Source organism: Podarcis cretensis, assembly GCF_951804945.1.
Source record: "Podarcis cretensis genome assembly, chromosome: 2".
Lineage (NCBI taxonomy): Eukaryota > Metazoa > Chordata > Lepidosauria > Squamata > Lacertidae > Podarcis > Podarcis cretensis.
Window position 1 is genome coordinate 15,094,914 of NC_137171.1, and position 17,878 is coordinate 15,112,791.

Below are 17,878 nucleotides of genomic sequence, written 5' to 3' on the forward strand. Positions count from 1 at the left end.
AAGTCCCCCGCCCCCGGTGGGGAACGGGTGGCCACGCAGTCCACCGCAACTCCTTCCCACTGGGAATTGGAGCGGATTTATGTGCAATTTCCACTGTGGTCAATGGGGCCTCCTCACAGGTAAGTGAGCATAGGATTTAGTTGCCCCAACACAATTGTTTCTTTACCACGATAGAGACCTTGCTTTTCTTCAACCAGCGGGAAACAGAATGAAAATAGAGATTTTAGACAATCACTTATACAGCACAATCCATCAATGCCTTTTCCCGTTATCACGATCCTCTTATAATATTTATTCACATGTAAATCCTGTTCAGTGAAGGCTCTCAGCAGTGATAGCTGAGAATTTCCTACTTGCAGTTTCACTTAGCTTTATTGCTTCTTGAGAAATGTGGGTACGGTAGGTGATTTGTGATTAATAGCCTATTGGTTGTCCCCTGAACAGGCCTGAATATCAGTATCACTTCCTATTGTGAAGGGGCTTTTAAATACTGATTTCCTCACTTTTTTGGTTTTTATAGTAAAATAGTGCAATTTTACTTTTATTTTTAAAAAATGAGAGCAAAACCAGTAAATAAAACCTCCTCCTGTGAAACAGGAACTGAAATTGGAGCAACTAAGAGAGTCTATTCAAGGGTCAATTAATTTCTTACAAGTCCTCCCCCCCCCCCGTGCTTATCGAGCAATAACATGGATTGTCCCTGTAAACAGAAAAGTCTTTAATGATCGGCAGCCCTTAAAAACCTCAACAGCACTTTCCCTGTTCATATTGGTGCTGCAGTTGCATTTTATTAAGGAAAAAAAAACCATCACCAATTAAGTTCGAAAAGTCACAGAGGGTGTTAATACAAAACACTGGAATGCAATGGGCTGGTGACACTGGATGAACCATGTTAAGTGAGTGGGGGGAAAGACTGGCTAAAGGGGCAAAAAGGGATTTCATATAGTTACTTTGTCAGCATCCAACTGACTCAGGGCTACTTCTACTTAGAGCATTTACAGAGGAACAGCCACACACTGGTTTGCTCACTACTTCAAGGCATCTGCATAATGTCATGATTAAAATATCTTCTTCCCAGCTTTTCCCTGTTCAGCTTCTGCCCGTTTGCTTTTTGTTTTCCATTTTTCAGAGCTCAGAAAATCTAACTTTTTTGACACAGTGGAACAATCACCTCTGTTGTGGACAGTGGCATAGCGGGGGGGGGGGGGTGGCACAGGGCAGTTGCCCCGGGCACAAAATTGTTAGGGGCACAAAATTTCAAAACCCGGTGCTGCCTCAATACAGCTGTGTGTTTCTGTCACTGGGCTCCATTGAAAACGGCTTCTCCATGCAAACCAGGAAGTGACCCCTCCAGACAACAGAACGGCTCTTTCTTTTCTTATGTGGCTTCGATCTCCTGGGTGGCACAGATGCTGTTACGAATGTGCATGTGTACTCTGTCAATGCCCCTCTTTCCCATCGCACCCCTCTGTATGGTCCCGGGCTCTACCAACCCATGTTATGCCACAGGGTGTGGATGACTCATTGTGCAACTGTTCTGTCGGGTTTGCAGCATCTCCTTCTCTATGGTCCTTCACTCCACTCTAGGAATTAACACGATAATTTCCAAATAACATTGCCTTAAATCAATTCCTCTCTTTCCCACATTGCTGTGGGGAGGGGGGAAGCTCAGGATCAGGATTTCAATGGTGGCGGCGGGGAGGAGGATATATTTAACGCTATCCTTACATACCAAGGTCCCAATGAAAATTGCCTCCAAGAAGAAAAGTGGACCATCTCCTTGGCTGCAGAATGGCATTTGAATTCCATAAGTTGGGAATCAGAGTTGCTATTCTCCTTCCAGCTTAGAACAATGAGTTGTTGTTGTTTAGTTGTTTAGTCATGTCCGACTCTTCGTGACTCCATGGACCAAAGCACGCCAGGCACTCCTGTCTTCCACTGCCTCCCGCAGTTTGGTCAAACTGATGCTGGTTACTGGTAGCTTCGAGAACACTGTCCAACAATCTCATCCTCTGTCATCCTCTTCTCCTTGTGCCCTCAATCTCTCCCAGCATCAGGGTCTTTTCCAGGGAGTCTTCTCTTCTCATGAGGTGGCCAAAGTATTGGAGCCTCAGCTTCAGGATCTGTCCTTCCAGTGAGCACTCAGGGCTGATTTCCTTCAGAATGGAGAGGTTTGATCTTCTTGCGTACCATGGGACTCTCAAGAGTCTCCTCCAGCACCATAATTTAAAAACAACAATGAGTGGCTGTTGCTAATTGTTCATGTCTGGAAGCATCCTACTAGTTTCCTGGTTTCATCTTCAGTAATTTCTTGCTGAGAAATTTTGCATCAGTTTGAGAGGTGGATGCTGTCCATGAGAATAGAGAACATGTGCAGTTATTTGGCTCAAGGTCCTTACAAGTGGATTGGTTGCATATCTCCTGCTTACATTTCTCCCCATTTTATAAAGCTTTCTTTGTCTCTCAAAGATTCCGCCTCTTCATAGCTGACCCCCCTCAAGTGCCCTAGCTTAGAAAATAGAACGGTATTTTGTCAATTGTTGATCACAGCAAAGGGCTTTTGAATGGCATAGTCAACGGATGGAGAAAGTACAGACGCAACAAAGGATTCTTGTGTGATCCAGCAGCTCTTGGAACCAGTTAATTTAATTTTGATTAGAGGCGTTTAGCAGAAGTAGACAAAGAGGAGGAAGAAATGTCCACTGGCCTTCAATGCAATTTTGCTTTACGGAAAATAAAGCACATGAAGCTTAAATCACAAGGTCATCTCTTCAGCCTCATAGTTTGATAGTTAGTTGTGCCATGCTGGAAAGTGCTGGATTTGCCCATCAAAATGCCAGTTTCCCCCTGTATTTTCCTACCATTTAAAAAAAGGTAAAGGTACCCCTGCCCATACGGGCCAGTCTTGACAGACTCTGGGGTTGTGCGCCCATCTCACTTAAGAGGCCAGGGGCCAGCGCTGTCCGGAGACACTTCCGGGTCACGTGGCCAGCGTGACATCGCTGCTCTGGCCAGAGCCAGAGCCAGAGCCAGAGCCGCACACGGAAACGCCGTTTACCTTCCCGCTGGTAAGCGGTCCCTATTTATCTACTTGCACCCGGAGGTGCTTGCAGTGGGAGCGCACCCCGCCGCAGGGATTCGAACCGCCGACCTTTCGATCGGCAAGTCCTAGGCGCTGAGGCTTTAACCCACAGCGCCACCTGCGTCCCACTTCCTACCATTTAGTGTGGTACTATTTTTAATGGGTTAGGCGGAATGCCTAGAAGCCTTCCCAGATTAATTTTTTAAAACCCATATAGCATTTTTGCCTGATGATGCTCACGCTAGCGAGCTAGTCCTGATCAAGCAATGATAATGTGCTATTCTATTCCTACATAGGGATGCGGGTGGCGCTGTGGGTTAAACCACAGAGCTTAGGACTTGCCGATCAGAAGGTTGGCGGTTCGAATCCCCGCGACGGGGTGAGCTCCCGTTGTTCGGTCCCTGCTCCTGCCAACCTAGCAGTTCAAAAGCACGTCAAAGTGCAAGTAGATAAATAGGTACCACTCCGGTAGGAAGGTAAACAGCGTTTACGTGCGCTGCTCTGGTTTGCCAGAAGCAGTTTAGTCATGCTGGCCACATGATCCGGAAGCTGTACGCCGGCTCCCTCGGCTAGTAAAACGAGATGAGCGCCGCAACCCCAGAGTTGGCCAAGACTGGACCTAATGGTCAGGGGTCCCTTTACCTTTACCCTTATTCCTACATAATGAATGGAGGCAGTATTCTTGTTGTGGAAAGGAATCATATCATATAATTGTAGAGTTGGTAGGGACCCTGAGGATCGTCGAGTCCAACCCCTCTGCAATGCAGGAATATGCAGCTGTCCCATATGGGGATCGAACCTGCAACCTTGGCATTATCAGCACCACACTCTAACCAACTGAGCTATCCGGCCAGTGCATATAACCTTACATGTAGAAGGGTGCCTCAGTGCTGGAGAGAGGAAGCTCACAGCCCTCGGAACTCAATAAACTTTTTCAGAAATCTAAATGTTTATAGCATGGTAGGGCACTGAACTTAAGAGGCTGCTGGGTCAGGCTAGTGATCCATCTAGTCGAGCATCATGTTCTCAAAGTGTTCGACCAGATGCCTACAGGAAGCCCCAAAGCAGAATCTAAGTGCAACAGCACTTTTCCCTTCAAAAGTTTCAGCCCACTATGGTTGGGTAAAAGGGCGCTGTGGCGATCACGCAGGGTCCCTGGACGTTTCACCGTCTATTGATCCCTGTGCCACCACTTTAATTCTCGCTGGCACCACCCAGGCCCTACATGGTACAAAACTGAGTCCAGTCAGGGTTAAATGGAAACATAAACTTCTGTTTATTTATTGCAGTTTAACAAGCGTGTGGTTTCATAAACGGTATCAGTCAATTACAATCATGGGGTGCCTATCCAGACTTATAACTTCCGCTACCTGCTCTCACTCACTAAACCACCTCTCAGATGTTTGCTTGTCTTCCTAGCCCCTAACTATTCCTGACTCAGCTTATTTCGCTACACTAACTCAACCATCCCACAGACTCTATCCCAATTCACTCCCACTCCAACCAACCACCCAACTCCCAACGAACTCCCCCCTTCGCCCCTCCCAGAGCTGATTTTATAGTCCCTCTGACTCCACCCCCCTGGGTTCTGATTGGGTAACCTGTTTAACTATTTCACCTCCCTCACATATGTTAACATCACAGGCACAGGTGGCGCTGTGGGTTAAAACACAGAGCCTAGGGCTTGCTGATCAGAAGGTTGGCGGTTCGAATCCCCACGACAGGGTGAGCTCCCATTGCTCAGTCCCTGCTCCTGCCAACCTAGCAGTTCAAAAGCACGTCAAAGTCCAAGTAGATAAATAGGTGCTGCTCAGGCGGGAAGGTGAACGGCGTTTCCGTGTGCTGCTCTGGTTCGCCAGAAGCGGCTTAGTCATGCTGGCCACATGACCCGGAAGCTGTACGCCGGCTCCCTCGGCCAGTAAAATGAGATGAGCGCCACAACCCCAGAGTTGTCTGCAACTGGACCTAACGGTCAGAGGTCCCTTTACCTTTATGGTTAGGTAAAGGTAAAGGACCCCTGGACGGATTATGTTCAGTCAAAGGCGACTATGCGGTGCAGCCATTATCTCGCTTTTCAGGCCAAGGGAGCCAGCGTTTGTCCTCAAGACAGCTTTCCGGGTCATGTGGCCAGCAGGACTAAACCACTTCTGGCATAACGGAACACCGTGATGAGTGCGGTTCGAATCCCCACAACGGAGTGAACTCCCGTTGCTCGGTCCCTGCTCCTGCCAACCTAGCAGTTTGAAAGCACATCAAAGTGCAAGTAGATAAATAGGTACCGCTCTGGCAGGAAGGTAAACGGCGTTTCCGTGCGCTGCTCTGGTTCGCCAGAAGCGGCTTAGTCATGCTGGCCACATGACCCGGAAGCTGACCAAGAAAGCGAGATGAGCGCCACATCCCCAGAGTCAGCCACGACTGGACCTAATGGTCAGGGGTCCCTTTACCTCTACCTTACTGATCATTTCCCAAAGAACCTATGGGAAGGGTGCCTGGGACAAAGACAGCCGGCCAGCCCATGCAATATGGTTCTTCAGGAACCTTCCCTTTCAAAGGAAATTTCTGTTTCAAGTATGAATGCCAATCATTTTAGGTATTTTTCACTCCCCTCCCCCCACCCGAGAAGCACTTTGAGTTATTACCATAATAACATTCCAGAACAATATCCAGGCAGCTACCTAAGCAGAGCGTATTACCAGCGCGGTTCTGAAATGATTCTGCTTCCAAATTGCTGTTGTGCATAGGTAGCAGCTATGCGAAGGAAACCAGGGGATAATAGAAGCAGGCTGGCAGATGTATGAGGGGAGCCTGAAGATGCAGGACGGAGATGTTAAAGCATTTGAAGTGATCCCTTTGCACTATCAAGCAGTGGTACGGAGGTAAATTCCGAAGTGAAGGTGCTGTTCGTGACATGCCCCCATAATCATGAAAGATGGACTTTTGACCAATATGCACATTTGGTCCATTCCCTCCTCCCCCAGTGTATTGCTCACAATTTTGTGACATTATGGGTTGATCCCTCTGGAATTGTTCAAAACAAAAGGAGTCCCTCCTAGTGGTGCAGCAATAAAACTGCTAACACATTTGCAAAGCTAAGCAGGGTCCAATATGGTTGGATGGGAGACCGTGTGTTGGGATTCCTGGATTTCAGGGGACTGGACTTGATGACCCTCTATTATTCTAAACAAAATAAAAAAATTCCTTCCAGTAGCACCTTAGAGACCAACTAAGCTTGTTATTTGTATGAGCTTTCGTGTGCATGCACACTTATTCTATTATTTTAACCTTTAGCATTCTTAACCATGCTAAGGTAATCTGTCTCTTCCTCTGCTTAGCCGATTTGGGTGGGTCTACGACAAGGCTGTATATTGTCTCCCTACTTATTTAGCTCATATGCAGAATTCATCATGTGAAAGGCTGGGCTGGATGAATCCCTAGCCAGAATTAAGATTGCCGGAAGAAATATCAACAACCTCAGATATGCAGATGACACAACATTGATGGCAGAAAGTGAGGAGGAATTAAAGAACCTTTTAATGAGGGTGAAAGAGGAGAGCGCAAAATATGGTTTGAAGCTCAACATCAAAAAAACGAAGATCATGGCCACTGGTCCCATCACCTCCTGGCAAATAGAAGGGGAAGAAATGGAGGCTATGACAGATTTTACTTTCTTGGGCTCCATGATCACTGCAGATGGTGACAGCAGCCACAGAATTAAAAGACGCCTGCTTCTTGGGAGAAAAGCAATGACAAACCTAGACAGCATCTTAAAAAGCAGAGACATCACCTTGCCAACAAAGGTCCGTATAGTTAAAGCTATGGTTTTCCCAGTAGTGATGTATGGAAGTGAGAGCTGGACCATAAAGAAGGCTAATCGCCGAAGAATGGATGCTTTTGAATTATGGTGCTGGAGGAGACTCTTGAGAGTCCCATGGACTGCAAGAAGATCAAACCTCTCCACTAAACAACAACTCAGTGGCAAGGAGAGACTGGCCAGTAGCATCTGCAGGAGATGATGTCTTTGCCCCAGCTTTGTAACAAGTGGTCCTTCTTCATTCCTGCCTCTCTCTCCTCCACTGCTCTCAGGAAGAACTTGAGGGATGCAAAGGGTCATGACCTTGACTTAAAAGAAGCCCTCTTGGGCCACATAAAGTACCAGAGTTAGGGTACAAGGTAAAAAAAAAAAGGGAACAAAAGTAGAGAGAAAAAGACGTTTGTCAAATGGCACCAACAGCTTTCTATAGTGATCAAAGGTCACTTCACAGAAAGATAGCAATGAATGATGAGCTACTCGCAGCTTCGAAAAAGAACAGGGAATTTGTTCAGCACCAAGAGCCACAGAAAACGTTGCGAGTCCGTCTTCAACCGTATCTCTGCAACCATGCAGGGATAGAAATAGGCATTCATTTGCTAATGACGGTTTAACCTAGGTCTTTTAGGATTCATGCTAGGAAAGGGAGAAATCCTGCAAAATATATCCTCCCAGAACATCTTCCTGTCCTCTAGCACGGTAAGCAGGGATCAAGGGTTCTCTCTGGGCTGTTTCTGTTCCTATTACTCTGGTTCCCTCAACGCACATTTCCTCCCACTGCTCCACAAAGGCTTTGTTAAAATAATAATAAAAAAGGGGGCCTGCCGTCTAATGGCCGGCGGCAGCGCAATTGATTTCACACGACAAGAACAGAGGGAATCAGAAGGTCCTTTCATGCACAATGTGATTTCAAAGAAGGAAAGAATTAAACAGCAAGTTCAGATCACTGGCCCTTTTGCCATTCCTTTTATTGTAAAGCAATTATCTTCCCTTTTGTTTGCGTCAAGGGGACCAGGCCTCCGAAAGTCTTGTCTGGGAAACTGTTAATAGAATTTATGCTAATTTGATGATTCCGGCGATTACCAGAGGGAGTGCCTTGCTCGTATTTTGCAAGCCGTAAAATGTTTGACTGCGTCTCCGCAGCCCCATTAAAGGCCAATTGCTGGCTTCATCCAGCACCCACGGCTGCTTCTGTGCCCATTCTCGGAGGGTGTCGAGGAAGTATCTACCCTTGCCATTTTGAATGGTCTCCAACGCCTTGCTTCATAAGCATTCAAGGAAGCAGTGAATCAGACCCATCGGCCTGTCTTGCTCAATGCTGATTTTGACCTTTCTTCATGGCCTAGGACCCTCGTACCTATGGGACCGCCTCTCCCGGTATGCCCCACGGAGAGCCTCAAGGTCCATAAATAGCAACACCCTAGTGGTCCCGGGCCCTAAGGAAGTTAGATTAGCCTCAACCAGAGCCAGGGCCTTTTCAACACTGGCTCCAGCCTGGTGGAACGCTCTGTCTCATGAGACCAGGGCCCTGCAGGATCTAATTTCTTTCTGCAGGGCCTGTAAGACAGAGTTGTTCCGCCTGGCCTTTGGCTTGGAGCCAATTTGATTCCCTCCCCCTCTTTCTTTTTCCTTTCTCCTCCTGTGATGAGGCTGCATTTTAATGTTTCAATATTTCAATGTTGTATTTTAATCTTGTTTTTAAGTTGTATTCATTCAACTTGTTTTTATTATTGCTTGTTAGCCGCCCTGAGCCTGGCCTTGGCTGGGGAGGGCGGGGTATAAATAAAAATTATTATTATTATTATTATTGACAGGGTTCTCCCCCAACCCCACTGGAAGTTGCTGGGGACAGAACCTGGGACATTCTGCATGCAAAGCACATGTTTTGCCCCTGGGCTATGGCCTTTTCCCCTCCAAAAGCTCTCCCTTTTACCCAGGAAGGCCTGAACACTAAAGGCAGAGTGAGTTGCAGGAAGACAATGGCCAGTGGCACATGTAGACCTTGGGGCTTCATCTGTAACCTGTAGCCTGAGAGGAGACTCGAAGGACTGCCATTGAGCGGATGATGAGGGAGGCCAGCATGTAAGCAAACAGGCCTGGTGTCATCTTGACACCAGTAGTCACAACATCCCCCTTTCTTTAAAACCACGGTGTTATAGACTTGGGGGGAAACTTTCCTAAACCCTAGAAATTAATAAACAGTGCACCTGTTTCTTGAGAGAAAAGCAATGACAAACCTAGACAGCATCTTAAAAAGCAGAGACATCACCTTGCCAACAAAGGTCCGTATAGTTAAAGCTATGGTTTTCCCCGTAGTGATGTATGGAAGTGAGAGCTGGACCATAAAGAAGGCGGATCACCAAAGAATTGATGCTTTTGAATTATGGTGCTGGAGGAGACTCTTGAGAGTCCCATGGACTGCAAGAAGATCAGACCTCTCCATTCTGAAGGAAATCAGCCCTGAGTGCTCACTGGAAGGGCAGATCCTGAAGCTGAGGCTCCAATACTTTGGCCACCTCATGAGAAGAGAAGACTCCCTGGAAAAGACCCTGATGCTGGGAGAGATTGAGGGCACAAGGAGAAGAGGACGACAGAGGATGAGATTGTTGGACAGTGTTCTCGAAGCTACCAGCATGAGTTTGACCAAACTGCGGGAGGCAGTGAAAGACAGGAGTGCCTGGCGTGCTTTGGTCCATGGAGTCACGAAGAGTCGGACACGACTAAACGACTAAACAACAACAACTCATTGTTCTAAGCTGGAAGGACTAAACAACAACAACAATTATCCAAAAGGACCTGGCCAGGCTAGGGCCATGAAGAAATAATACAGGGCCATTGAGAGCCATTGGCAGTGCAAGAGAACTGGCCTCCCCCCTTGCCTTGAGGTGTGAACAGAGATTTTTTTGGGGGGGAGGTGAGTTTGGAAGGTTGCCAGTGTAACTGGGTGTGAGGTAACAGGAAAAAAGAGCCTTGGGCAAGATGTGCTGGGAAGAAGAAGGAAGGGTAAATACTCAGAAAGGAACTTTGTGAAGGAATTCAACTGGACCTGGATGGCTCATGCATTTTATACAGTCGCATCTTGGTTCTTGAACAGAATCCGTTCCGGAAGTCCGTTCAACTTCCAAAAACGTTTGAAAACCAAGGCGCGGCTTCTGATTGGCTGCAGGAGCTTCCTGTACTTAATTGGAAGCTGTGGAAGCCCCGTCAGACATTTGGGTTCCAAAGAACTTTCGCAAACCAGAACACTCACTTCCGGGTTTGTGGCCTTCGGGAGCCAAAACATTCAAGAACTACCGTAAGCTGTTCAAAAACCAAGGTACGACTGTACATATCTTTCCAGGCTTTGTTTAAATGGACTGCTTGTATTATTCGGGATACATATTTTGACCAGTTTATTCACTGGGGATTATAGGGTTAACTAGCTGTAACCTGAGGCTCAAATATTTAAGATTTCATAGGTATGTGCTGTAGGGCAAATCCCTCCTCTCAGGATGGGAAAATTAAATGCTCTGAACCGCCTTGAACCTGTAACCTGATGGTAGAATCGTATTAATGACAAAGAGAATTTATATCAAGAGGAAGTCCAGGAAGAGTGGATGCATTTTAATTTATTTTGTTTTCTTAGTTTTGTTCCACATGGAGCATAAAGGGTGTTGGGGGTTTTTGCACATATTGTTCTCAAACTCCATTCTTTCTCTTTTTAGTAAACTGAAAGTGAGAGTCAACTAAGTTGTTGCGCACATGGAACGAAGTCTGCTCGCTCTACTAGACTTTCTCTTATCTCCTCTCCTCATGACTCCCCTGTTAAGGACAAAATCTTGGGGTACACTACTTAAAGCGTTTCCCAAATTCACCAGTGACTCTAGCCCTTAGGGTTCAAGGATCAGTTAGGTGCAAGCAAAAGACCGCAGCCAAGAAAACGGAAGCAAAACAGCAGCTAGGAAGCCTGATCGTTTATCCTTGTTGCAACAACCTCCATGAAAAACAAGAAGCTCAGAACAAAGCTTTTGTGTATTTTTAAAAGTTCCCATGACTTCCCACAATACATTTCGCATAGCAGCATCAAGACATTGCAGGTATGTCATAGAAAAGGTGTGGTGTCAGGCAGAAATCTGAGATCCAGACATACCCTTTTCAATCATAAGGTAAAGGTACCCCTGACAATTAAGTTAAGTCCAGTTGCAGATGACTCTGGGGTTGCAGCGCTCATCTCGCTTTGCAGGCCGAGGGAGCCAGTGTTTGTCTGCAGACAGTTTTTCCGGGTCATGTGGCCAGCATGACTAAGCTGCTTCTGGCAAAACCAGAGCAGCGTACGGAAACACCATTTACCTTCCCACCAGGGTGGTACCTATTTACCTACTTGCAATTTTTTTGGTGTGCTTTTGAACTGCTAGGTTGGCAGGAGCTGAGACTGAGCAATGGGAGCTCACCACGTCGCGGGGATTCAAACTGCCGACCTTCCGATTGGCAAGCCCAAGAGGCTCAGTGCCACTCGTGTCCCTTCAATCATAGGTAAAGGTAAAGGGACCCCTGACCGTTAGGCCCAGTCGTAGCCGACTCTGGGGTTGCAGCGCTCATCTTGCTTTATTGGCCGAGGGAGCCGGCGTACAGCTTCTGGGTCATGTGGCCAGCATGACTAAGCCACTTCTGGCGAACCAGAGCAACGCACGGCAATGCCGTTTACCTTCCCGCCGGAGCGGTACCTATTTATCTACTTGCACTTTGACGTGCTTTCAAACTGCTAGGTTGGCAGGAACAGGGACCGAGCAACGGGAGCTCACCCCATCACGGGGATTCGAACTGCCGATCTTCCAAGAGGCTCAGTGGTTTAGACCACAGCACTACCTGTGTCCCTTCAATCATTTTGTTGTTGTTGTTGTTTAGTCGTTTAGTCGTGTCCGACTCTTCGTGACCCCATGGACCAGAGAACGCCAGGCACTCCTGTCCTCCACTGCCCCCCGCAGCTTGGTCAGACTCATGCTGGTAACCTCGAAAACACTATCCAACCATCTCGTCCTCTGTCGCCCCCTTCTCCTTGTGCCCTCCATCTTTCCCAACATCAGGGTCTTCTCCAGGGAGTCTTCTCTTCTCATGAGGTGGCCAAAGTACTGGAGCCTCAGCTTCACAATCTGTCCTTCCAGTGAGCACTCAGGGCTGATTTCCTTCAGAATGGAGAGGTTTGATCTTCTTGCAGTCCATGGGACTCTCAAGAGTCTCCTCCAGCACCATAATTCAAAAGCATCAATTCTTCGGCGATCAGCCTTCTTTATGGTCCAGCTCTCACTTCCATACATCACTACTGGGAAAACCATAGCTTTAACTATACGGATCTTTGTTGGCAAGGTGATGTCTCTACTTCTCAAGATGCTGTCTAGGCCTTCAATCATACATCACCCTTAAATCTGCTCTGGATGGTGGGTGGAGCCCCCAAACAGGTTAAGGGGCACAGGGGAGGGGAACGTCTCACTACAAGAGTGGACCCTCAATCTATTCATTCATACCCTGCTTAGCACTATGTCAAATTCCACTCTCCAGAACTTGTTTCAAAAACTTGGTGTCATTTCTCTTATTTTAGCACCCTCACACCCAAAAGCTTGCACTGTCTTGGGGAGTTTCCAGACATCCCAGGAAGGCTATTTATAAAGGAGGAGCTCTGTAGGGGGGAATCTTTCCCTTTATCTGGTGGTGGCGAGTTGTTTTAAGGGAGAAGGTGGGGACTGAGCATTCTGTCATTGAAGCCAAATATAGATGGGTTGCCTCTTCACACCGGAAGTGAACTAGGGGGCAAAGTAATAAGTTGGAAGCTCAAGTAGATACCTTTAGCTCAGTGGGTAGAGCATGAGACTCTTAACCTCAGGGTCTTTGCTTTAAGCCCCATGTTGGGCAAAAGATTCCCTCATTGCAAAGGGTTGGACTAGATGACCCTTGTGGTCCCCTCTAACACTACAATCAGGGGCGTCTTAAGCATATGCAGTGCCAGGGTGCAAAGATCTGCCCGGAAAAGAAAAGTTCTGCTCAGGAAAAGAAAACAGGTAACATAAGGAGCCCGAGGCATCAGCGACTGAGCGAAGCTGGGCACCTCGTGGTGTCAGCAGCGTGCGCTATGGCCCTACGCCAATCCCAGGTGTGCAGGAGGGTGGAGCCGGCTGGCTGCCTCAGTGCCTCACTGCCTTGCTCACCTCTGAACTCGCGGCACAGAGCCACCCGCAGCAGAATAGCCCGCCATGGCGCTCCAACCGACGGATGGGATCTTCCTGGGACTCCAACTCTTGGGCCCCAGACTCATGGCCCGGCGCCCCTGAGAGCCCGGCGCCCGGGTGCCCCACACCCCTGGTGCCTATGGTTAAGACAGCCCTGATTACAATTCTATGATTCTATGAACATGCAGTCTGTTCAGTTATCATAAATTTTAGGAAGTAGCTACACATGCCTGAAGGGACGCAGGTGGCGCTGTGGGTTAAAGCCTCAGCGCCTAGGGCTTGCCGATCGAAAGGTCGGCGGTTCGAATCCCTGCGGCGGGGTGCGCTCCCGCTGCTCGGTCCCAGCGCCTGCCAACCTAGCAGTTCGAAAGCACCTCCGGGTGCAAGTAGATAAATAGGGACCGCTTACCAGCGGGAAGGTAAACGGCGTTTCCGTGTGCGGCTCTGGCTCGCCAGAGCAGCGATGTCACGCTGGCCACGTGACCCGGAAGTGTCTCCGGACAGCGCTGGCCCCTGGCCTCTTAAGTGAGATGGGCGCACAACCCCAGAGTCAAGACTGGCCCGTACGGGCAGGGGTACCTTTACCTTTACCTTTACACATGCCTGAGGAGTTTAATCACGAAGAAACAAGACTGAGGGCCTGCAACTCTTTCTTAATGCAGTATTTTAAAAGAAAGCTGTACATAGTGATTCAAGAGAGCCTCGTCAGCTATGAAGAAATATCCTCCATTCAGTCCATATGAGCTTCAGAGTTTTCTTAGTCTTTTTCTTGCGAGTATTCGCTCATTCCACTGTACTCCATCAGGTGGCGCTGTAAGCCTTTGGGATGAATCAGGGAGCGTTTCTGGAGTAGAGATCGTGCGGGCATCGTCTCTCTGCCAGGACTGTACCCCGCAGCGTGTTTTGTTAGGGTCTTGACCAGCCTAGCATTAAACAATCCTGCCCAAGGAGGGAATTTTGCTGTTTAAAGAACTCACGGAATCTGGAATCGTTCCTGTGGTGCTAAACTGGCGTGCGCACTCTGCGAGGGAAACCGGGGTGGGGGGTGGCGGGGAGCATGAAATGTGAAATCTGGTGTCTCATTTCAAAGAGCAAAAGGATTTACCAACAGTGGAGAGGAGAGATTCTGAGTCAGGAGAGAAGGGAAGCTTTCTGCAAAGAAGACAATGGAAGGTTTTTTCCCCCATTGATCTCAAAACAAGCCTTTTGACAGACAGTTCTGCGCTTTTTATTTCTGAATGTGGCAAACGAAGCAATAGTGGGGCTTCTTGCCATTTAAATGTGTGGCTTTAAAATCAAACCGAGTCCACGGATCTATCTGCATTTGAAACGAAACTATTATTGGGCAAATAATCTGTTTCATAGTGAGTCCCTAGTCCTCAAACCCATCCCTTTCCAGTCCCTGTGCCAGCTATTTTGGAGTTTTACAGCCACTGAGGATCTAGCTTATGTAAGTCGGGCAAAGCCTGCGTTTAGGAGAGGGAGACATTCAGCGAAAGAAGAAGTGCTGCCACGATGCAGGAGAATGCATCGGGGAGCAGTTCTTCCATACAAGATATTGAAAATCCTAAAGCCCAGGGCAGTGATGGTGCTCCAGAGAAAATTGCCAGTGACTCAGACTGTGCAGATAATTATTTTCAGGCAGCAATGGGAGCAAGTTGCTTCCTTGCCGCTGCAATAGGCTGTGTCGGTGCTTAAGACTTGGGCCGCATCCACACCATATACCCAAAGCACTCTTACTCCACTTTTAACAGCCATGGCTCCCCCAGCCCACCCCCCCCCCAAAGAATCCTAGGAATTGAAATTTATGCCGAGAGAGCCTCTGCAGATTTGCAGTTCCCAAAACCCTTAACAAACTAGAATTATCTGGGGGAAGCCATGACCGTTCAAGTGGTATGAATGTTGCGGAGACATCGTATCTTCAAAACACATTTAAAGCTTCCCCTCCACCAAGAATCCTGGAAACTGTAGCTCTCCCCTTGCATAGCTAACAGTCCTGGAACAGCACCTTCAACACTGGAAAGGAAGCCTCATGTGCCTTCTACCACGACATCCATCAATGTCCACTCTTGGCATAGTCATATGCAGTGGTACCTTGGGTTACAGACGCTTCAGGTTACAGACTCTGCTAACCCAGAAATAGTGCTTCAGGTTAAGAACTTTGCTTCAGGATAAGAACAGAAATCGTGCTCCGGTGGCGCAGCGGCAGCAGGAGGCCCCATTAGCTAAAGTGGTGCCTCAGGTTAAGAACAGTTTCAGGTTAAGAACAGACCTCTGGAACGAATTAAGTACTTAACCCGAGGTACCACTGTAGTTGAATTCGACTGGACTAAACCATCCTACAATGGCTTTATGGTGTGGTTCACCCTGGTATCAATACAGAGGAAGGATGGGCTATAATAAACATTTTAAATTAAACACACACACACACACACACACACACACACACACACACACAAATAAGTCACTGAAGCACACCCGCCATTGTGAGGTTTCCCGAGCTGTTATCATTGTTTACGAACTACGGGTGATGTCACAAAAGCACTTGACAACTGAGTGGGTCTAAAGGTGGGCCAACAGATCGCAACAATAATAATAATTCAGCATGAGCAGAACAGAAATCGTGCAGCGGCAGCGGGAGGCCCCATTAGCTAAAGTGGTACCTCAGGTTAAGAATGGTTTCAGGTTAGGAACAGACCTCCAGAATGAATTAAGTTCTTAACCTGAGGTACCACTGTACTCCTTTAGCTCCTTTTCTGCTTCCGATCGATCATCTACCAGGAAGAAGGTCCTCCTCTTCTTCCTCCAAATCAATATTTGTCCCAGCCCTTTTTTCTTTTTGGGTGAAGAAGGGCAAGTATTGGGCTCCGTAGAAGCAGAACACATACTCCCATGCAAGTCTATCATCTTCTTTATGGCCTCCTGCCTGACAGCCTCTGGAGCCTCCAAGAAACGCAGTTCCCATGATTCTTGGCTGTGGGTGGGTGCAGGACGCGGATGGCTCTGTGGTCTAAACCACAGATAAATAGGTGCCGCTGCAGCGGGAAGGTAAACGGCGTTTCCGTGTGCTCTGGCTTCCGTCACGGTGATCTATTGCGCCAGATGCTGGCCATATGACCCAGAAAGCTGTCTGTAGACAAACACCGGCTCCCTTGGCCTGAAAGCGAGATGAGCGCCGCAACCCCATAGATGCTCTTGACCGGACTTAACCATCCTGGGGTCCTTTGCCTAAATGTGCTTTAGAGGTATTGTGTGTGCGCAAGTAACTTTAATTTGTATTGTGTGGGAATGACTGGAGAATACAATGGGGTGAGCGCGCGCACACACACACACACACACACACGAATTCATGCACACACGTTCCATGAGTTAGCATGGGGTGCAAATCCCTGGGACATTCTCTGCCACTACCAACAAATAGGAATGGAAGGGCTGTTTTCTCATTCATTTCAGGTGGGGATGTGCTCCTAGGCCACATTTGCCCATTGCCCAGTCTGCTGCCCACTTAAGGTTACCAGATTTTTTTCAATGAATCCAGAGACACTTTTCAACTTCCTACTAAATAGATGGATTTGTAAATCCGGGAACTGTCCCCGGGAAACGGGGACGTCTTGTAACCTTACCTTAACGCCACTCTGTATCTGCTGCCTGAGGCAGCCTCTTCCTCTTGCCTCATAAGAGGGACATTTCAGTCCCACGTTGACACTAACAAAAGTTAGGGATGGCAGGTCAGGAGCATCCCAGATCTGGAGATTTCAGTGACATCACAAGGGGAGGACCTTTTTCTCTGCAGCCACCACGTCCTTTTGTGACATCACTGGCAGCCGGCAGCCGGCGGCAACAGCTGGAGAGCCATCAGCACAGACTCCCCAAGCCTGACTGGGTGGCTTCCAACTTATATAAAAACATAATAAAACATTGCACATTTAAAAGCTTCCCCATACAGGGATGCCTTCAGATGCCTTCCAAAAGTTATATAGTTGCTCATCTTCTTGACATCTGATGGGAGGGTGTTCCACAGGGTGGGCGCCACTACCGAGAAGGCCCTCTGCCTCGTTCTCTGTAACTTCAATTCTCGCAGTGAGGGAACTGCCAGAAGGCCCTTGGAGGTGGACCTCAGTTTCTGAGCTGAACGCTCCTTCAGGTATACTGGGCTGAGGCCATCAGGGCTTTAAAAGTCAGCACCAACACTTTGAATTGTGCTCGGAAACATACTGAGAGCTAATGTAGGTCTTTCAGGACCAGTGTTATGTGGTCCCTGTGGCCGCTCCCAGTGACCAGCCTACCTGCCGCAAGGGTACGCCACACAAGCATACACTAGCCAACATCCATAAAGAACACCAACATCGTCATTCACTCTCTTTTTATATATATAATCTTAATTAAATTTTCTGTTTCACAATTTAAAATACTCATTTAAAACAACCTTAAAATATCAATGACTTCCCTTCTCTTTCCATGGTTCATTTTGCACATCATATATCCCTGCATATTTTACAAAATCTAAACCGTTCGGTATTCCATTACTACGTCTTTCAAAACTTAACTGGTATTTACACTGTTGAGTTTATCTTAATGCTGCCAACATTTTCAGGTGTACACAATCCCCCCCCCCATATATTCAATAAACATTTTCCAATCTTCTCTAAATGTATGTTCTTCTTGTTAAAGGTAAAGGTAAAGGTACCCCTGCCCGTACGGGCCAGTCTTGACAGACTCTGGGGTTGTGCGCCCATCTCACTCAAGAGGCCAGGGGCCAGCGCTGTCCGGAGACACTTCCGGGTCACG

The 17,878-nt window shown here is 47.8% G+C and overlaps 1 protein-coding gene and 1 long non-coding RNA gene across 2 annotated transcripts in view; both read right to left on the reverse strand.

Moving 5' to 3' along the window:
- Positions 1-15,401, reverse strand: part of LOC307210505 — a 349,261-nt gene extending 333,860 nt beyond the window's left edge. The window contains exon 1 of the long non-coding RNA XR_013836035.1: positions 15,185-15,401. This is a non-coding gene — a long non-coding RNA (uncharacterized lncRNA). The remainder of the gene's footprint in view (positions 1-15,184) is intronic.
- The window catches only part of RACGAP1 (Rac GTPase activating protein 1), a 65,686-nt gene that overhangs the window by 46,845 nt on the left and 963 nt on the right, over positions 1-17,878 (reverse strand). The gene's annotated exons all lie outside the window — the stretch shown is intronic.